General features: G+C 34.1%; 2 long non-coding RNA genes across 2 annotated transcripts; both read right to left on the reverse strand.

The window, feature by feature from the left end:
• Positions 1-8,598: 8,598 nt before the first annotated feature.
• On the reverse strand, positions 8,599-10,820 carry LOC138347198 (uncharacterized). Its single transcript, XR_011219910.1, has 2 exons — positions 10,330-10,820; positions 8,599-8,950 (listed from the first exon to the last, which is right to left on the reverse strand). It is a non-coding gene; the product is annotated as an uncharacterized lncRNA (long non-coding RNA).
• Positions 10,821-12,131: 1,311 nt separating this feature from the next.
• LOC101266310 (uncharacterized) lies at positions 12,132-15,733 on the reverse strand. The gene is made up of 3 exons (XR_182534.5): positions 15,557-15,733; positions 13,632-14,657; positions 12,132-12,617 (listed from the first exon to the last, which is right to left on the reverse strand). It is a non-coding gene; the product is annotated as an uncharacterized lncRNA (long non-coding RNA).
• Positions 15,734-21,855: the final 6,122 nt, after the last annotated feature.

A 21,855-nucleotide genomic window follows, 5' to 3' on the forward strand; every position in this document is an offset into this window, starting at 1 on the left:
GAATTCAAGGTTGTAATTCATGTTTCTTGATGATTTCTATATGATTAGAATTCATTTAGAGTAGTTGGAATCATTAAGAAAAGTTAAAAGACTTTAGAAAGGCTTAACCGGACTGAATTATGAAATTGAGTGAAAAATATCGATTCGGGCGCGTCCTGGGCGCGCCTCGCTATCCCCATTAGTTTGAGGATCCATTTGGGCGCACTACAGGAGCGCCGCCCCAGGACCTCTAGCGCAGATGGGGCGTGCCGCGCCTGGCCCTGTCCAGGTGACGCCTCACGAAAAGTCATTTCTCCCATATCGGTAAAAGAAATGGAAATTGTTGTCTTTATAGAAGGAAACACTTCCATTACTTCTTAAAGAGCTAAGAAGAGGATGCCCCCTCGCGCCGTCGTCGCTAGCTCGGCTTTGGCTTTGGCTTTGGATTTGACAAATGATGTGATTGATTGATAAATTTTTGGACAAGATTTATTTAATCTGTTTTTGTTAAATCAAATAAATCGTGTTAATATTATCTCTTATAAATTTGCAGGTAACGGTAACATTTCGAAAAGTCGTTACTTTCCAAAAAGGTAGTTATTTTCCTAACAGACACATTTTTTCAAAAAGTTGTTATTTTTTCCAAAAGACACAACTTTCTGGAATAAACGGGTCTGAACAGATTTCTCTGAACAGACTCGTTTCTTGCTGAAAATGGCTATAAAAGGAAGTCAATTTTCAATTTTTCAAAGACTGAAAATTTTTCTTTCAATGCATTTATTTTTCTCTCAAATAAAATCAAAGTGTCGATCGACTGAGTCTGTGTGACTTGTTGCTGTTCTTTAGTTCGTTGAAATTAAAGAAGTTTGAGGTACCGCTATTTCCTTAACAGGTTTAATCCGTTTTATCTTGGGAGAAATTAATTCATAACCTTGGGTACAGTGAGGGGATTAAATTTCTTTAGGACACACAGTAGTTTCTGTGGACTCGGATTAGTTCTTGTATTTTATATTTTTTCTGCTTCATCTTATTTCTGTTTCTGTTTATTAACCTTATAAATACAGGTTATTGTAAGAACAACAAGAACTCCTAAACCTCAACTTATAATAAAAAAGCAAAGCAATTCAAGAACCACATTCAAGAACATTCAGATTCCAAATCTTTTTGGGATCAAAACACGCTAAATCAAACATGTTGGCACGTGTGTGAATGAACTCAACGTTAAGATACACCCACAGACCTTTTTAGGGATCATTCCCGACGAAATTCATAAGTTAATTCAACGATTTTGACGAATCTTGGACGTACTTCTTCTTTCTCCTCTTTCTTCTCTTTTTTTCTCTTCTCTTGAAACCCTGACTCTTTTGGTAGAAGTGTAAACTGATTTAATTCAACTTAGACCCCTAACTTAATTATCAAAAATGAAATAAATCAATAGGATAAGGAAAAGACCAAACTACCCCTTAACAATCCGAATTCTAGAAATTTCCTTATTCTGACAGACCAACTTCCAAAGGGTATAACTTATTTGTACGAAGTAATTGCACAAACTTGGCGGCCATTGAAAAGATCGTTTCAAAAGATTTTCAACCATATCTGAAACTACACCTAATTCGTCCGGAGCTAGGAGTAATGATCGTTTGAAGTTGACCAAAAACTCACTTTTCAACTTACTTAAATTTCCAGATTTTTCTAATACTTTCCAAAAATAAGTATTTCCAAATTTTAACTCCTTTCTAGTTTTTTCTAATTGTGAGGTGCTACAAAATTGCTTAAAATCACAATAATTAACAACTTAAAATATTTTTAAAATAGATATAACAAAATTGGTTTAACTTTCGAACATAGGAAGTGACATATGTAATTTAAAAAAATAATTAAAAAGTAATATAAACTATAATAATTATAACTTAAAGTATCTACAAGACAAAAAAGGCTAATTTTTGTACTGCATGTGTCACATAATTTATTTTCGTTATACAATATAAAATAGCTGAAAATTAAAATGATATAGTTTTTAAAAATAACAGACTAAACCATTGTATTGACAACCCTAATGTTACTTCTAGTCTATTTATTTTGACTTAAATTTAGAAAGGTATGTTTTATTTCTACCCTTAACCTCATCGCTACATTTATTTGCTATTTGAAATTGAAATTAAAAAGACAAATGACAAATAAGTTTCTATATTAGCTTGCTTATGATCAAATTATATTATAACAATATTTATTATTCTTTTAAAGTACATAATATATAACAATAATATAACTTAATCCATGTTGGGCCCGAGACTCCTTTACTAGTATCATTGTACTTGAAGGATGATCCAAAGATTATAATGTCAAAATAATGACAAATTGAAGCTACCATACTTTGCTTTCTCATTTTTCTGTTCAAAGATGACTTAACAATAATTGCATTCCAATTTAGTCTCATAAGATAAATTTGAGAAGAATAATATTGTAACGACCCGTTTAGTCGTTTTGAGCAACAGACTTTAATTCTGGAAAAACTGGCAGAAGCGACGGACCCCACGACGGAACGTCATGGGCACGACGGACCGTCGCAGGGTCTCGTTTCAAAACACTTAGAAAATCTGAAATTGGGTACTGAAAATCGACTCTCTGAACTTTGTGACGGAATGGCAGGACGGACCGTCACAGGTGTGACGGAATGGCAGGACGGACCGTCACAGGTGTGACGGACCGTCACAGACCCTTGGTGGAAATATTGGGTCTCTGAACCTTGCGACGACCTGCAGGACGGACCGTCGCAGGCACGACGGCCCGTCACAGGTTGCGCAAATCCCAGGCAGAATCAGATTTCCTTACACGTTTTAAGGGACATTTTGGGACTATTCTTTCCTTAATTATAGATTTCGTGGGTTTATATTAATAACTCAAATTCTTGGGGGTTAAAAGAGGTAACCCTAAGTTAATTAGTGGGGTATTATTGCCATCTTTTATTCTTAATTATATACTAATTAGGGTAAAAGAAAGAGGGTTTGAATAAGAAAAATAAAAAGAACGAAGAGAGACAGAAAAAGAAAGAGAACGAGTAGAGAGAGAGAGAGAAACGAAGAGGATAGCAAGGATTTTGAGAAGATAGCTTGTTGATCGCAATTCTTCGGTGGAGGTAGGTTATGGTTATTTCATGCTATTCGTAGTAAACTCTTAATAGCGAATGATATGGGTTAGTAGTATTGTAAACCTTCTATATGCTTAATTGTATGCTTGCATGAATGATGTGATTATGTAATTGTGAATAAATAAGCATGATGAAGCTATTGAATCCCAAATCTTGAAAAGAAACCCTAATCTACTTGTTAATGATGATGCCTTGGTATAAAAGAAGGATTGATGAACGAAAGTGGTAAGATTAGGGGATCGGGTGCCACGTTCCGGTACCAGGATAGAATATGGATCGGGTGTCACGTTCCGACACCAGGATAGAATATGGATCGGGTGCCACGTTCTGGTACCAGGATAGAATATGGATCGGGTGTCACGTTCCGACACCAGGATAGAATATGGATCGGGTGCCACATTCCGGTACCAGGATAGAATATGGATCGGGTGTCACGTTCCGACACCAGGATAGAATATGGATCGGGTGTCACGTTCCGACACCAGGATAGAATATGGATCGGGTGTCACGTTCCGGTATCAGGATAGTATATGAGGATCGGAGTGTCACGTTCCGACACCAGGATAGAATATGGATCGGGTGCCACGTTCCGGTACCAGGATAGAATATGGATCGGAGTGTCACGTTCCGACACCAGGATAGTATATTGAGGAGCGGAGTGTCACGTACCGACACGAGGGGAATAAAGATAATGAATCTTGAAATATGATAATATATCCAATCTAATGAACTAAATTCCCAAATGAGTATGATGAGGAGGTGTGAGTCCTCATTGATGTGCTTGGTGTTGTAACCAAGGGTTATGGTAACTATAAATGCTGCATGCTAAGGATATTAGTTGATTTTATGATATTGCCTAATACATACTGTTTTCTATTTTGAGTTGGCCGATGATATCTACTCAGTACCCGTGTTTTGTACTGACCCCTACTTTTATGTTTTCTTCTTGTTATTTGTGGAGTGCAGCAAACGTGCCGTCACCTTCGACTCAACAGTAACTCAAGCCAGTCTTCGTCACACCGGATCTTCAGGGTGAGCTAACGCTTCTAGCTTGGACTGGATCTTCTCCTTCATGTCTTGATGCCTTGAACCTCCGGCATGGACTAGCTTCTTATGTATTTTTAGCTTTTAGAAACTCTTAGAATTAGTAGTTTAAAGTAGATGTTCTTGTGATGATGACTTCCAGGTTTTGGGAATAATAGATGTTGAATATTGATAGTTATTGAATTGGTTTTTATTAATGAGTTTAAGTCTTCCGCATTATTTTCTGTTGTTATTACATTGAAATGTTAAGGTTTAGATTGGTTGGTTCACTCACATAGGAGGGTAAGTGTGGGTGCCAGTCGCGGTCCGGATTTGGGTCGTGACAAATATGTAGGCAAATTTACTCTATATCTTATGAAGGTAGAGAAATTATTCATACTAAATTTCAATTCAAATAAAATATTTTCAAATAATTATGAAAGAAATATAGTATATAAAAAATCATAATGTCAGCAAATGGTGCAATTGAATAACTGAATATAATTATGCTAGATCTGATATTTAAAATTTTTAAAAAAATCATATTTATTAGTAACTAACTTAAATTTTGAGTCATCCTAACATCAAGGACTTATTCAAACAAGGGAGATTGACATATTAAATTCAATCTTTCTAGCATGTGATGCTATTAAATTGAGAATCGATTCAGACTAATGTCGAATAATCGATTACAAAAGTATTATATTTTGTCTACAGTTAAATAGAGAAATATTAGTAGAGAAAGAGGGATGTTCATATGATATTCATCTTAGTAGAGAAACAAGGACATTCATATGATAATCATCGACTTTGAAAAGGCTTACATCAAAGTCTCAACATTAGCTCTCTGAGATGCATGGAGGCTAGAGGTGTAGATATCACTTACATTACGGAGATAAATGATATGCATGATGGAGTCAAACCTCGATTAGAATTATGAGAGGAAACTCAAACCACTTAATAGTTGAGATAAGGTTGCACAATTGGAATCAATTCTTAGCCCATTTTTGTTTGTCATGGTGATGGATGATTGACGTTGCATATATAAGATAAGACGATTTAATGTATGTTGTTTGCGGATAACATAATACTAATTGATGAGACTTACAAATGAATCAGTGGTAGGCTGGAGGTACTTAGAAAAAATTTGGCGTCTTAAAAAGTTAGGTTGAGTAGGATCAAATCACTTAGAAGTGAAAATTTAGTAATGGAGTGAATGAAAAACGCATGGATGTGACACTTAGACACAACTTATTCCTAAGAAATGTATTTCATGTAATTAATGTATGTAATTCAGGAAAGTGGAGACATCGATGATGATATCGCTATGATGTCCATATGAAGAACAGTAAGCAAATATCACCTCAACAATCGTTGATATTTGAAGAAGTTAACTACTTTGAAGATTGTGATGTATCCAATGGTTGACACCGAATGATCTCTCTCTAGTAGCTTTGTTGGTTAAGCACTTGGATGTTCTTCAGTTTTATAAACACATTGACACCTATAAACACATTGACAGCTAAGCTTACAAGCCTCAATATTCATAGGGTGTCGACTTGCTTGTTGTGTTAAGAAAGGGGTACAAACACATAGGAATTTTCGCTGAAAAGTAGAAAATAGTTAGAATGATCTATTCAAGGGAAATCAAATATCACAAGGTCAATCCAGATCTCGAGAACACATCATGATTATGAAGTCCATTTATTTGATTTTTTTTGGACGTACATATTAATTTTATGAAGGTTGCAAAGCATTTTACATGAATAATATAGGGCTGAGGTAGTTATCTAAGATAACATTCTTGTGTTGCACTGGTCAGCACTTCAATAAACCTAAGGACGTAAACATGTAATGATCTTCATTTCATCCCTCTTGATGGACATCAGTGACTATCAAGGATGAAAGGTCATTATTACTTATAGTTGTGACTCGTGCATTTCGAGGAAAATAAAACCAAAGTATAATTTTATTTTTTTCTACGAGTAGTGGATAAGATAAATCCAAGTATAATGTCTTCATGTGTAAATTAAATTCAAATTCTCGTCCAAAGATTTGTCAAACAAATGCAGGGTGACATTAGTTTGATACGATTTGGATCTCTTATTATTGACTTATAGCTATAGAATTCTTTTCACAAGTAAATAAGAGTTTAATTTAAGTGAAAATATGATGCTAAGCAAGTGCCGGCAGAATAAGACTTGAACGATGTAACTATGAGAAGTGTTAGAGATATTTGTGTCCCCGTCATTGTAATAATTTGCATGCACAAGCAACTGCCAATCAACAAAGGCAACAATTTTCTAGCATTCCAACAACATTCCACCCAAAAGTACAGTAAAAAAAGGCCTTTTTTGTATCCAAAAGAGGCCAAGCTTATTGTCATTGACAAACAATACGAGAACTTCAAAAAAAATTAAGGATAGAAGAGAATCTTCACCATTGAGGAACGACTCTCTCGTGTTAGAATGAGAGGCTAAAGAGTGCAAAATAGAACCTGAATAACGGAGGCATTTATACTATGGAAACAACATATATTTTTAAATAATACTTGTCATGCTACAAGAAAGAGATAGAACTTAAACTACTTCGCAACAAACACATTCCAGTTTGTTGCATTCACCATCTATCTTTCTTGATACATTTAGCATAACCCAAATATATCCAATTTTCTATACCTATTTTGACTAATTCATTACTTTAAGATCACCAACAAGAATGAATAATAGAAGCACTATGAAAAAGTCCACAACGAAACGAAGTTAATATACTTGTAGAAGGGAAAATGCATTACAAACTCTATTGGATAGTACAGAAGTCAGGCTTGGTGACGGCAAAACAGGGTGTATAACTATCTCCCCCAAACGTGAAAATTAACGATGGCAAACTTATAGAAAAAACCAGGAACTTCCACACTATAAGATTAAGAAATAAGAAAAAAATGGTTGAACAGAAAACGTGTACAATAGAAGTTCAATAAATACGAATGAAATAGTTGAGAGAATATAAGTCCAGAATCTCAACTCTCATCATGGTAGAAAAAGTTACTTTAATGAACCAATATTGGTTCTGAAAAAGCATACAACTACAAACATATACAATAAAGTAGCTTATGCTTACCATCTAAGTTGGGCTAAGACACAAAAACAGTTTAATTGAGATTAGATTTAAATTACAGAAAAAATTCTCCTCCTAGAGGTGACATTTTCCTTTTTTGGGTTGATGTTTCATCGAAGTGGGGTTTTGGCTCCATCTACATCAAAACAAATATGCAAAAGCGAATCGGAATTCTATTTTGAGATTTTCCTATATTTTTGTTTCCAAGAATTACCCCAAGTCATTTTATTCCAAACAATGATAAAGTAATCCAACATAAACAATGAAATTTCCCCCTCTTATGAAGGAGGTCCAAACATTGAATAGTAATTTTTTTAAAAAAATAAACGATGATTTATAAAGATTCTATTTTTAATAATATTATGATATAATTTGGGTAAATGGGTCTCTAAACCTTATTCTAAAAGGAAAAAAAACTAAAATTAAAGAAAATCTAATTCCACAAAGCAAAAAGGTATTAAAATATAAGTAAATACTATTTCACAAGGAAAAGGTTATAAAATTTATAGGATTTTTTTAAACCTAAAACCTATTCCAAAAGGAAAATGTATTAAAATATAAGGAAATCTTCTTCCACAAGGAAAATGTATTAAAATTTAAAAAAATAATTCAATTTTAATTGAAACAAAATTTTTTATTGGAGGTGAGATTCAAACTTGGGTCACTCAAGACAAAATGACAGTAGCTACTAAACATTTATTTTAAACTTACGCATGTTTATTTACTTACAAACTTCAAGAAGGCAAAATAGTAAGAGAAAAATGGAAATGCTCATGCGAAAAATCGAACTAGGGCAGCAAGTGGGCTTGTGACAGCTCTAGTCATCTCCATTGCGAGTTACTTTGTTATTTGAAGGTGTCCAAAATACCATATATATCAATATAAGTCAAAATGTTATGTGTATATATCGTATAATTTTTCGACACCGTAGGGACAAGGTGGCTCCGCCCCTGCTCTTTAATCATCCTAAGAGTCTACAAGAGGTGAAGGAGTGAAAGCTAGGACTTCTACGAGATATTTTCAATTTCAAGCATTTGGAATTTTCAATAACCCCAATCGAGAAATCATGAAGATGTTTTCTTGATAGCTTTTCGATAAAAGGTCATTTAAATGTTCCATTTTATTCTTGAACTTTTAATGGTGTACAGTAGATAACCAGTGTGGTAGTACTTTAGTTTCATGTGCATATGAGAGATGAGATAAATTCTAGAATTGCAATGAAACACTACTCAAAATATATGTGAAAGTGCAGCGATAGTACCAAATGAGTGTCATAACAAGGGGGTCAAATCGGGGAACAATTCATTCTTTCTGAAAAAGGAAAACAAAGGTAATAAACATATTTAGGTAAATCTTAATTTTATTTAGCAGAACAACAAAATAATACTCAATCCAAAATGTCAAAGTTAGAAAAATAAGTCTGAAAAGCTTTAGAAGAGCGTTTTCACGAATATTAGGGTCATAGAGAACAAACACAAATTGTTCAACATATCACATTTTGCGATCCTTATTCAGGGGTGCTCCGGCACTGCAAGACTGACGACATACCACCTTCTCCTCCGAAGCTGCCAACACCGACGGAGAAAGATCGAGGTAAGTTTATCATTCTAAAGCCTCAATTGAATGTTATTATCTTTTTTGTCCTTTCACTTACTCAACTTTAGTTTCTCTCCTTTTTTTTCCCTGAACGGAAAAAGACAAAATTCATCACTGAATTATTTTGATAAATGTAATTCACCATTTTATTCAAAATTGTGGCACCACCAATAAACAAAACATGTGTTAATGCCAACTAGGAACATTTCATAGTTATTCTCAAGATTGATTTGGACTTTAGATTTTTCGAAATAAAACCTAATTAAAATAAATAACAGTTTTCATATTATTTTTCTATTAATTGTGATTTGATTTGATCTTTGATCTATTATAAAGAAACTACACTTTTTAATAATGGAATTTGTTAATAATCAACGAAGAGGATCATTAATGAAAATTTTAAGTTATTTTCTAATGTAATTGAAGACAAAAAGGGAAGATTTGCGAGATTGTGTTGAATCATGAATGATATATTCTTTTTTTTTAATTTCTTTGGCATAAAATCTAATTAAAATGATAGTTTTCCTATTGTTTTCTATCAACCAGATTAGATTTGACATAATCAATGAGGGCAATCATAATAAAATTTACTAGTCATTTTCTAATGTAATTTGTACATATCATCATATCAACAGTAGCCCTACCCATGCTTAGACTCATGCACTTAAAACAAATATGCTCGAAAATGCTCTAGCGTATCTAACATGTTTCTTAATGTTCTTTTCAATATAAAAGTCGAAAACATTATTCTTGCTTTAGACCAATGCACTTATGAACACGAAATGTTGATACATAAAGTCTCTTCAAATTAATACTCGATTATTAATAAACTATGTAAGATAATATTTTTCTCCGGTCCCGACTTCGGTCAGTGAAAAATATCAGCAATTCCAATAAGCTAATATATTTTTAGAAGATTCACGTATAAATATATGGTCCACTAATATTATAAATTACTAATTCTTTAAATATCTAAGACAATTTAGTGAAATATATTCTAGTGTTTATTTTGTTTTTTTTTTTAAATTTAAATCCAGTGAAGCTCATCTCTAACTATTCTTACAACATCCAAAAGTTCTAGTGTTTTCTTCTCAAACTGCACCAAAAATTGTGAAAAGTTCTAGACATAATGAGTGTGTCCTTATGTGTAACTGGTTCCAAAAGGTATTGTGCTTCCTTACATGCACCTGGTTTTATTTCGAGAAAAACTAAAGAACAAATCAATCTTGAAAAATACTATGAAATGCTCCTATATAGCATTAACACGTGATTGGCATGCTTTAGTCATTGATGGTGCCGCGGTTTTAAATAAAACGGTAAATTTTATTTATCAAAATAATCCAAGGTGGATTTTTGTCTTTGTACAGTTAGGTAACAAAAGAAAAATGAGAGAAAATCAAGTAGGATAAGCGAAAGGACAAACAAGATAAAAACATTCAATTGAGGCTTTAGAATGAAAGACTTACCTCAATCTTTCTCCATCGGTGTCAGCAGCTTCAAAAGAGGAGGTGGTATGTCATCATTTTCTTTCAGCGCCGGAGCACCACCCAATAAGGATCACAAAATTCAATATCCTGAACAACTTGAGTTTGTTCTCTGCAATCCTAATCATCGTGAAAACGCTCTTCTATAGATTTTCAAGGTTTTTATTCTTCTCACTTATGATGTTTACTTAAACATTTTGGATTGAGTATCATCTTGTTATTCTGTTAAATAGAATAAGATTTACCTAGAATATACTTACGACCTTTGTTTTCCCCTTCTCTAGAAGAAGGAACTTCACCCGAATTTGACCGCCTTGTTGTGGCACTCATTTGGTACTATCGTTGAACTCCTACAGGTACTTTGAGTAGTGTTCCATTATAATCTAGAGTTTACCTCATCTCTCAGATGCACGTGAAGCTAAAGGACCACTCCACACATTTCTCCAGTAATAATGAATGACCTATGCTTCACACTGCACCATTAAAAGATTGGAATAAAAGAAAGAATTTGAGTGACCTTTTACAACAAAGTTTCAATTGGTGTTACGGAGGAACTCAGTTGGCTAAAATTCAAAAATATTTTCATAAGTCCTAGTTTTTTTTCATATTTTTTAGAGTCTTAGGATGATAAAAGAGGTTTGTGAAACTTTAGGCTGGGAAGGGTGTGGGAGCTATTCCTACACTGTCCCATAGGTTGAAGGCCACGTCCCTCGTTGTAAATTTATACTCAGCTCATTGCAAAGTTTTTTAATCAATAATTGAAACTAATCAATTTATGTCGTTTCATTGTATATGTTTGGTTGCTTTATCTAAGATGGAAAAAAGGAAATAAAATGATTTGGATAAAAGTTGGAATCAAATATACAAGGAATCTCCAAAATAGAACCTCGATGTGCTATTTTGTAGTTGGTGTATGTAAATGAAGCAGATGGAGCCTACTTTTCGAGGAGATATTAACCCCGATAGAAAATTATTGCCACTAAGAGGAGAAATATTACGTCATTTAAATGTAACCTCAACTTAGTTGTTTTTGTGACTTAACCCAACATAAAAATTACTATTAATAGGTGCTTGTATGTTTTATCAGAACCAATATGATTGTTTAAGTTAAAATAGCTCTCTACGATGATGCGATTCTGGACTTCTATCATTCTTCCCTTCCCAATTTTATTTTTAATGAGACGACCCAAATATGAGATTATTCTTCATGTAAAACAAATTCAAATTTCAAACAGTGACCTCTCACTCACACACGTGCATTACTTTTTTCTACAAGGTAAAATATTATATGTGGAAGCACTAATCTGAAGTGTCAAACTTAAAATTGTGCAAATTTCTAACCATGTCCAACATGGACTCTATTACATAGATAAGATTGTGCCAGAAAAGCTAGCAAAAAATTACATGTGCTTAAAAGTGACATTCTTAGGACAAGCACAAAATTTAATTTCAAGAGAAGTTTCAATAAATTACCAAAAAAATCACAGTGAAAATTTTGTTTTAGGAATACCTTTTAATCATTTCATTCAACAATTAGAGAATATCATGTTAAAAACATTACCAGAGGAAAAAAGTTTTGCCTCTACAAATGAACAAGCATACATAATTACTACTCAGACATCACTTAGATTGCAGCGAAAGTCACCAACCAGTAAACAGGGGTATGACTTGAGTCAATTTGATGCAAAGTTTACAAGCATAACTAGCTTTAAATGAAAAAAGGTTTGATAAATAACAGTTAAAACCCCTTGTACACTAAGGTTGAGGCTGTAAATTAGAAGCACTTACTCAAAGCCAATAGGCCTGCGAGATTCAACTCTTTGATTCCACATAATCACATTTTCAAGTTATAATAGAAATCCAGAGGAATAGATATAGAGAATCGTATAGCCAACCTAACTAATTGGGACTAAGGCATAGTTGATTGACACATTGGTACTCTAAATCCAGAAAGGATAAGGAAAATAGCGTTTTCATAAGATCATTTGCCAGAACAAACTTAAATAGTAAAAAAGAAACTGACCACCCAGACATCATTCACATCAAAGCCACAATCCAAATATGCAACCCCCATTATAGACTCCATAACGTCTGCAAGAACCTTTGGTTCTTTTGTCGTTCCTCCGTAGAACTCAATCTTCTCCTCCTGTTGCAGTGTGTCACGAACTCCTTCACTTACGTCAAATTCAAAGTCTCTTCCATTACAATGCCACGTAGGAACTATTGTAATCAGTTTGCCAATCTAGTGCCAATGAAATGTGCAATTACGCCTATTACCAAAGGAAAATTAAGTGTCATATGCAATGGCTAACTGGAATCTTCATTATTTGAAACAAGTACCTTAGATGTTCTAGGACTCCCAAAAAAAGAAACAAAATGGATATACATATCGGATAAGATGCAACTGCCGAACTAGACTAGCCATACCAAAGAAACTTTTTCGATTAATACATTTCGTAATTTTTGGGAACTTGCTTATATGAGCAATCAATACAGTAATTGCAAGGAGCTCTCCGAAGTTCATATTTTATGCTTTGCTTACTTCTGTATAGCTAGTTACTTCGTAAAGTGGACGAGTCTATTGAAATTTAGTGGTCAAAGTATACTTTGAGCATTCATGTAATTATATATACATTTTTTAAGACCTTAAAGAGTAAAAGGGATTACCCTCTATTTCAAAAGGTTAAATTGTCATTTCCCTTCCTTCACGTAATAATATTTGAAGAAATACACAAAATTACCATCCCAAACGTATCCAGAAAAACTTATTACATGCTTTAACTTTATGGGCATTCCTTTACACCCTATTCTCGAGGGGTCATTTATCCCTTTTATCCATTTTTTGAACATTAACATACGAGGCAGAGGTCAATATCTGACCGGTGCCATCACTAGGTGGATTTGTCTTAATTTTTATTGAAATATTTACTTGTATACACTCTATATTATATGCTTATATAGATACTTTGATAGTTACTCCCAACACCCCGAAATACTCGTCACTATCCACTTCTCGATTGTGAAATATATGAACTTTGACCAACAATTGAAAAATATGTCTTCACCACATTGATATAAGTTGAATTGCAACTTATAGTATTGTATGTATATCTTATGAATATCTAAATTTCAATTTCAAAAAATTAAATTATTCCAATCCAATTTAGCTCCAAATATAAGTCAAATTGACTGTCGAAACCCCAAAAGCCACAACTACTTTGGGACGGAAGGAGAAAATACAACAATATGAAGTAGATGCATATAAGTTAAATACTAGTCTGTACCTTTTCATCGAGTATTGCCGCATCATGGATGAGGCACTTGTAGAGGCCGTGCTGGGGACAACAACTCTTAATAAGTTTTTCTGTACTTACATCTGCAGCAGAGAGGTATGTTAGCTTGCGATAGTCAATGTCAGGGTAAGTCACGAAGAAATAACTAGAAATAGCTAAGTTGAGAGCTGGTAATTAGAAGCTGAATCAGGACAAGAAGAGTGAGTAAGAGCTTTTCTAAGAGCTTCCAGCTGTTAAATCAGTACTTCAATAACTCTCCCATTGCCCTTAGTGGTATCGCCATGTTTGTAATTTCTTCCTTCGGCGACAGCAACACAACTTATTTCCGTCGGTCACCACCGCACAATTCTCTGAAGGAGCTCGTGCACACGGAGCAACAACAAATTCACAAACAACTGCACATTCTACACCATAAACATAGAGCTGTCATTTGCACAAAAAAGGGAGAAACTTCATTGAGGCGGTTGATTATAAGACGGTATGGGCAATCAAATCCAGCTATACATGTCAAACCATGTGATTGAATTTTGGCCGCACCCAACTTTGGTTTTTCTATGTGGTATTGCAAGAGAACAAACAAATTATGGAACCAGTAGTTTAAAAATGTATAATGTGTGTTACTGTTTCTTCCTATGAGTGGGTGGTTCGAATTTTTGCTTGTTATTTCCTAGCTGAGGAGCATAGATGTTGAGGGCTTCTTTTCAAGCCAGGATGAGACAATCAGAGTGCCAAGCTTTTGGGAAAATTGGCATTTGTAGCTAAAGTCTGCAAAGCTTATGAGCAAACTGGCAGTTGATATAGGCAACTAGCATCGATTGACGAGAATCATATGTAATGTAAGGAGAAAGTACGGAGAGAAGCTTGTTTAGTTGTAGTGCTTATATATGTGTGCACGTTGAAAATGACAATTCGATATACTTTTTCAGCTGTCATGGATAGTAGTTTTTCAGCCAACATTTCCGAGACCGTGGCTGTTAGCGTACCACTGTTATGTGTGAGTCAAGCTCAAAATGGCACCTGTGAGCAAAATAACAACAAAAACAAGTCATGGTACATTGTAATAACTGGCCATGAAACGAGAAAAATGGTTCTTGATGTTTCATTGTATAGATCCGCGTAAAATAACCAATGTTTCTGATATTGAGGTCAAACGAAATGAAGTAGACAGAGGAGAAGTCATGGGAAAGTGGTTATATTTGGGTGAGTAATAAAATCAGATTCATGAAGAAAAACAAATTAAACAAGTAACTGATTGACCTCTGTATTACGTAGATATTGAAGTTGATTAAAATGGCAAAAGTAAGGGTGATTTGCAGATACTATCAATTTTAAAGTAGAATCCTGCCATTCTTTTAACTCACTGTAGATGACAGTGAAGGAATAGCCGAGATATATATTGTTTCATCTTCAATAGATGCTAGATTGAGGTAGATGAGCTTCTTAAATTTCGCTCATTTGGTCAGAGTGGTCAAATTGGATCTCCTGCCTGTGTATACCATACCCGGTGCCGTTGATCAGGCATCAATTCCTTTATTTCAATGTATAAGCCAGAATTTTTCGTTATCCTTTAACCAGAAAAATGGTACGAAAAATGTCACAAACATATTTTTTCTATATATTAGTTGTAGCTGAAGCATGATGCATCACAAATGTGGAAAAGTTAGCTCGCACTAATTCATTAACACAGTTGCTTGCACATATAGAGGGTTAATTAAAATTGTTCAAGTGCATCTTGTTGTCAATAAACAGTTCATTGACAAGTAATCCCGGAGAAGAAAAAAGGGGAAAAGCTGTAATCATACCACAGCAATACTCAATTGACACAGTCCAACTCAAATGGAAGACTAAAGACACAAATAAAACAGCAAATCGATTGAAAAGGGGCAAAATAAGAAGATTTTTCAAGCGTAACTCACACAGACAAACAGATCTGACACTGAATGCCGATGCAGCAGCAAAATTGAAACACACAGAAGAAATCTAAACCAAACCAGCAAAAGGACTCACGAGTAAACAAATTTAACAATAGAATGCTGTTTTGTTTGTAGGAGTGTATTCAGCGCCCAATTTGGGACAGATGTGTACATGTGAAGAAGTTGCAAAGCTCCACCTATGAGCTAATCAACAACACAAGGCATGAAAAGACGAATATACCCTTCTATTTGATCTTCTTTATTGGGATATATTCGTCTTTTCGTAATTCGTGGTTGTTCATACAAGCACTTTTTTAGGGTGATGTTTCGTGATTTTTTTAGATTTACATCTTTTATAAGTTGAAAATTGACATTTTCTAAGTGATCGATTTACTAAGATAAAATTATTCATCCTCAAATAATTTAAGTGAAAAATGGTAAACATGATGACAAATTTGTTTTTCTCAAAGCTAGTTAAAAGACCATAAAAAATAATATTCATCGTGTAATTATTTACCTTACCCAACTAATTCAAGGGAATAATTGAAAATTTTAAAAAAAGTTTTAATCCAAACAGAAGATGAGTTGGGAAATAATGAAGAAACTTTGGATAAAAATAAATCATGTTGCACTATTAAATCTTGCGTTATTAATTTCATAATTACTAATCCCTCCATTATTAATTTTTATACCAAATGGTTCCATAATTCCTAATCCCTCCATTATTAATCTTTATACACTCTGGAGAGTTTTGTTTTGGAGATTTGAACTCGTGTATATAGAGATGAATTTGGTAGAAGGCGTAGGGCAAGGTTGCTCACCGTTTAGGAGTTTTGGGAGTTGTGTCGTGTATGAGACAAAAAATGATGTGTATAACCATCTTGTAGAGATTGGACATGCTTAGGTTGTTTCGACTACTACTAATATAAAAATTATGGACTCACCTTTGAGAAATAAAATCAACAGAATATCTGAACCTTGATTTAGCATATGGGAAAAGAAATTCCAGTCATAAAAGCAAAACTAGAATGTAAAAGTTGCTTAAGTCTATTTGAATTTGGAATGAGATCACCTACGAAAACTCAAAGTGTTATTAGTCAAGAAAGTTTTGTAGATTATAAAAAAATACATCTGCCTGTAAGGTAATTTTTTCTTTATTTTGTAACATATATACTTGTAGTTAAGAACTAATCAGTAGGAATGGAACATGAAATGTTCCTCAATATTGGTGTGTTGAAAATATGGTAACCACTATATTGACGTAAGTATAAAATTGTATGCTTGTGCTCATATAGGACAACTTTACTTTCTTTGAAACTGATTTTTTAAACTAAGATGTATTTGCTGCGTTATTTTGGTCCTTTCTTGGAAATAAAGCTATTAAGACAAACGGGTGACGCTAATCCTCTGTTATGTATATGTTATCATGTCTTTGCTCAAATAGCTCCGTATATAGACAACGTATCTGTTGAATTCATCTCATATTTTGGTCAACTTTTGCTATTCAATTGTTACAAGTAATTGTTAAAAAATGATAGTAATTAGAGTTGAAAATAAAAGATTTGGTAGTTGGCAAATTGATAAAATTTGCAACCCTTTTTTGAGTTTGTTATATTTAGCTATGTCGTTAGTGACAAACATGGTTTTCTCCTTCTATAAATAGAGCATTCTTGTTCAGTTGTAGAATACGCCAAGTAAGATAGAAAATTCATTTTGAGAGCACAATAAGGTATTTCATAGATTATACGAGAAAAATAGTCTGAAGAAAAAAATAGAGTGTGAGTGATATTTTAATGAGGTGGAAACCATAGAGTGTTGTTCATTTTGAGTGTGTAGTAGTCATTTTGAATATTATTCGTGACTACACAGTGTAAAATTCCTTACTATAGTGATATCAGTTGCTCCTTTTGGTCCGTGGTTTTTCTCTTATTTAGAAGGGTTTCCACGTAAAAATTTTGGTATCCTTAATTTTTCATTTTATTTCCATTGCTTTTACCATATATATTTTTGTGTTTGTCCGTGTTTTACCAACTAACTGGTATCATAACTAAGGTTTTATCTGAGTATGCTCCGTGGTTGCAGCACAGTCTGAACTTTCACATCAGAAAAGATTTGCTTTGATTTGCGATAACAATTTTTTTGGAGATAACGATGGAAGCCAACACAAGTGGAATTGTTACTTTGAATGGTGTTAATTATGCCATGTGAAAGGGAAAAATGAAAGATTTGTTTTATGTTAAAAAAATTTATAAACCAGTATTTACCACTGTAACGGGTTTATGAATTTATTAGGCAATGAGTCGACAATAATGTGTTGAACCATATTTCTAGGAACACACATGCTCGAACCCTATGGGAGCATCTTGAAAGTTTGTATGCTCGGAAGACTTGACAACAACAAAATGTTCTTAATAAAGTAGATGTTGAGTTTAAAGTATCATGATGGTTCTCTGATGAGAGACCATCTGAATAATTTTCAGAGTATCATGAACCAATTATCTGCTATGGGGATCAAATTTGATGAATAAATTCAAGGCTTGCTTCTACTTGATTCCTTACCAGACGCTTGGGTAACATTTCTTCATTGTCAAATTCTGCTCCTGATGAAGTTATCTCTATGGATTCCACCAAGAGTAGTGTCTTGTACGAAGAGATGAGAAGAAAAACTCAAGGCTCTTCTTCGTCGGATATCCTGATAATTGGCCCTAGAAGAAGAAACAAAACTCGTGATTCTCAATATAGAGAACAAAATAAGAGCAAATACAGAGGCATACTTAAGGATATTGAGTGATATCATTGTGTCATGAAATGACACACAAAGAAGTTCTACAAGAAGTTGAATAGGGGAACAAAAATAAAGAGTAAACTAAAGAAAATGGCAATGAAAATTGTGTAGCCATCGTCACCACCGAAGATCTTGTTACCTTCCTTGATGTGGACATGATAAATATTATTTGTGATGAGTCAAGCTAGGTTGTGGACACTAGAGTCGCATCTCATGTGACATCAAGGAAAGATTTTTTCTCTTCATATACTTCTAGTGATTTTGGAACATTGAGTATGAGTAATGAGATTGTTTTCCGGGTGGTTGGTATTGGTACAATTTGTTTGGAGACTAGTGTTGGAACTAAACTAGTTTTGAACAATATGAAACATGCTCTTGATGTTCGTGTGCATTTGAATTATATTGGTGTTTTGGATGATGAAGGATATGTTAGTACCAATGGTGATGGAAAATGGAAGCTCATTAAGGGTTCCTTGGTTGTGGCTCGTGGTGACAAACATTGTGGTCTATACTAGACTATGACTTCTACTTGTGTTGATATGGTGAATGTGGTTGAGAGGGATAGCTCTTCAACATTAGGGCATAAGAGGCTTAACCACATCAGCGAGAAAGGACTTAATATTCTAGCAAAGAAGAAATTATTGTCAAATTTTTAAATTAGAAAAGTGTGAGCACTGCTTGACTGGTAACCGAAATAGAGTTTCCTTTAAGTCCTACCCCTCTTCGAGAAAGACAGAGTTGCTTGAGTTGGTGCACTCTGATTTATGTGGTTCAATGAAGACAAAGACATTGGGTGGTGCACTCTACTTTGTCATTTTCATTGATGATTGCTCGAGAAAATTTTGGGTCTATGTCTTGAGAACTAAAGACCAAGTGTTAGGTTTCTTCAAGCAGTTTCAGGTTTCAGTTGAAAGAGAAACTGAAATGTATTTGTACTGATAATGATGGTGAAATATTGTGGACCATTTGGTGAATACTGCAAGCATCAAGGTATTAGCACCAGAAGACTCCTCCTAAGACTCCTCATCTTAAGGTTTGACTGAGAGGATAAACAGGACCTTGATAGAAAGAGCTAGATGTTTGCTTTCTGAAGCAAAGTTGTCAAACTCATTTTGGAGTGAGGCTTTATTGACCGTTGCACATTATATTAATCTATCTCCTGTTATTGTTTGGCAAAGTGATGTACCAAATAGTGTTTGGTACGGAAATGATGTTCGCTACGACCATTTGAGAGCATGTGGTTGAAAAGCTTTTGTACATGTGCCGAAAAATGAGAGGTTAAAGCTATATTCTGAGACAAGGCAGTGCATCTTCATTGGATATGGCCTTGATGAATTTGGTTATAGGCTATATGATCCAATTGAAAAGAAACTTATAAAAATTTGTGATATTATTTTCATGGAGAATCAAACAATTGAAGATACTGACAAAGTGGAGAAGGTAGATTTTTCATGTTTTGATGATATAGTTCATCATGATAAAGTTCCTCACACAAAATGTGCATGATGTTATTGGGCTTGATAATCATGATGACGCCCAAAATCATGTATCTAATCAATATGTTGATGTTGATAATAACAATAATATTATTATTGATGATCTTGTTGTTCATGAAGTTGTGGATAAATCAAATATTTCGCTTACGAGGTCCACAAGACAGCGGGTTCCTTCCTCCCTTTATTCACCCAATGAGTATGGGTTACTCAGTGACAGGGGATAATCTAGATGTTATGAGGAGGCCATGGAAGATTAGCACAAAGATCAATGGATTGAAACCACGCAAGATGAGATGAAGTTTCTCCATGAGAACCACACTTATGAGTTGGTAAAATTATCTAAAGACATGAGAGTTTTGAAGATTAAATGAGTGTTTAAAGTTAAAGCTGAAGAGCACAACTTGAAGCCCAGGTACAAAGCAAGTTTGGTTGTTGAGGGATTTAGTAAAAGAAAGGGTGTTGACTTTGATGAAATATTTTCTCTTGTTATGGAAATGTCTTCGATTCACACAGTTCTAGGTTTGGCTACTACTCTTAATTTAGAGATTGAGTAGATGGATGTGAAGACAATTTTCCTTCATGGGGACCTAGAAGAAGAGATTTATATGGAACAACCTGAGGGCTTCAAAGTAGAAGGTAAATAAATTTTTGAATGCAAACTCAAAAAGAGTCTATATGGCCTAAAGTCAGCTCCTAGACAGATGTATAAGAAATTTGAATTTTTTATGAAGGAAGAATGTTATAAGAAGACTTCTTCATATCATTGGGTATTTGTACAAAAAATTTCTGACAATGATTTTATCATCCTCTTATTTTATGAGGATGATATGTTGATTGTGGGAAAGAATACTTTCAAGATTGACGAGTTGAAGAAAGAGTTGTGCAAGTCTTTGCAATGAAAGACTTGGATAATGTCAAACAAATTTTAGGCATGAGAATTACTCGTCTCAGAGATGAAAGAAAGATTTATTTGTTCTAGAAGAAGTACATTGAACGTGTACTAGAACTCTTCAATATGAAGAATGCTAAGCTTGTTAGCACACCTCTTGCTGGTCATATGAAGTTGAGAAAGAAGATGTGTCCTACAACTAGGGAGGAAAAAAAGAGCATGACCAAAGTTTCATATTCGTCCGTCGTTTGAAGTCTAATGTATGCAATGGTATGCACTAGACATGATATTGCTTACGCAGTTGGTATTGTCAACCGATTTCTCAAAAATTCAAGAAAAAAGCATTGGGAAGCTGCGAAGTGTATACTCATGTATCTTAGAGGAAGCTCAGATGAATGTTTGTGTTTTGGATCATCAAATCCAATCTTGAAAGACTATATTCTGATATGGCAGGTGACCTTGATAACAGAAAATCCACTACTGAATATTTGTTTGCTTTTTCATGGGGAGCTATATCATGGAGTCGAAGTTGCAGAAGTGTGTTGTAATATCTACAACCTGAAGCTGAGTATATTGAGGCTATTGAAGCCATCAAGGAAATGATATGGCTAATACAATTTCTTCAAGAGCTTGGTTTGCATCGGATGGAGTATATTGTCTATTGTGTCAGCTAGAGTGCAATAGACTTGAGCAAGAACTCTATGTACCATGAAAGAATAAAACACATCAACGTCAGATATCATTGGATTCGTGAGGAAGTGGAGAGTGAATCATTTCAGATAAAAAAGATCAACACAAGTGAAAATCCAGCAAATATGTTGACCATGACGATACGAAAAGACATGTTCGAGCTATGCAAAGAACTTGTGGATATGAACTCTCTCTAAAGAAAATGAAGATACCTTCTTCAAGTGAATGGGAATGGAGGGAGAGATTTGTTGAGTCCATTTCATATTTTGGTCAACTTTTTCTATTTAATTGTAGTTGTTAAAAAAGAATAGTAATTAGAGTTAAAAATAAAAGATTTGGTGGTTGACAAATTAATAAGATTTGCAATCCTTTTTTGACTTTGTTATATTTACCTATGTCATTAGTGACATAGGCATGATTTTTCCTTCTATAAATAGAAAGT

This window comes from Solanum lycopersicum, chromosome 3 (genome assembly GCF_036512215.1).
Source record: "Solanum lycopersicum chromosome 3, SLM_r2.1".
Lineage (NCBI taxonomy): Eukaryota > Viridiplantae > Streptophyta > Magnoliopsida > Solanales > Solanaceae > Solanum > Solanum lycopersicum.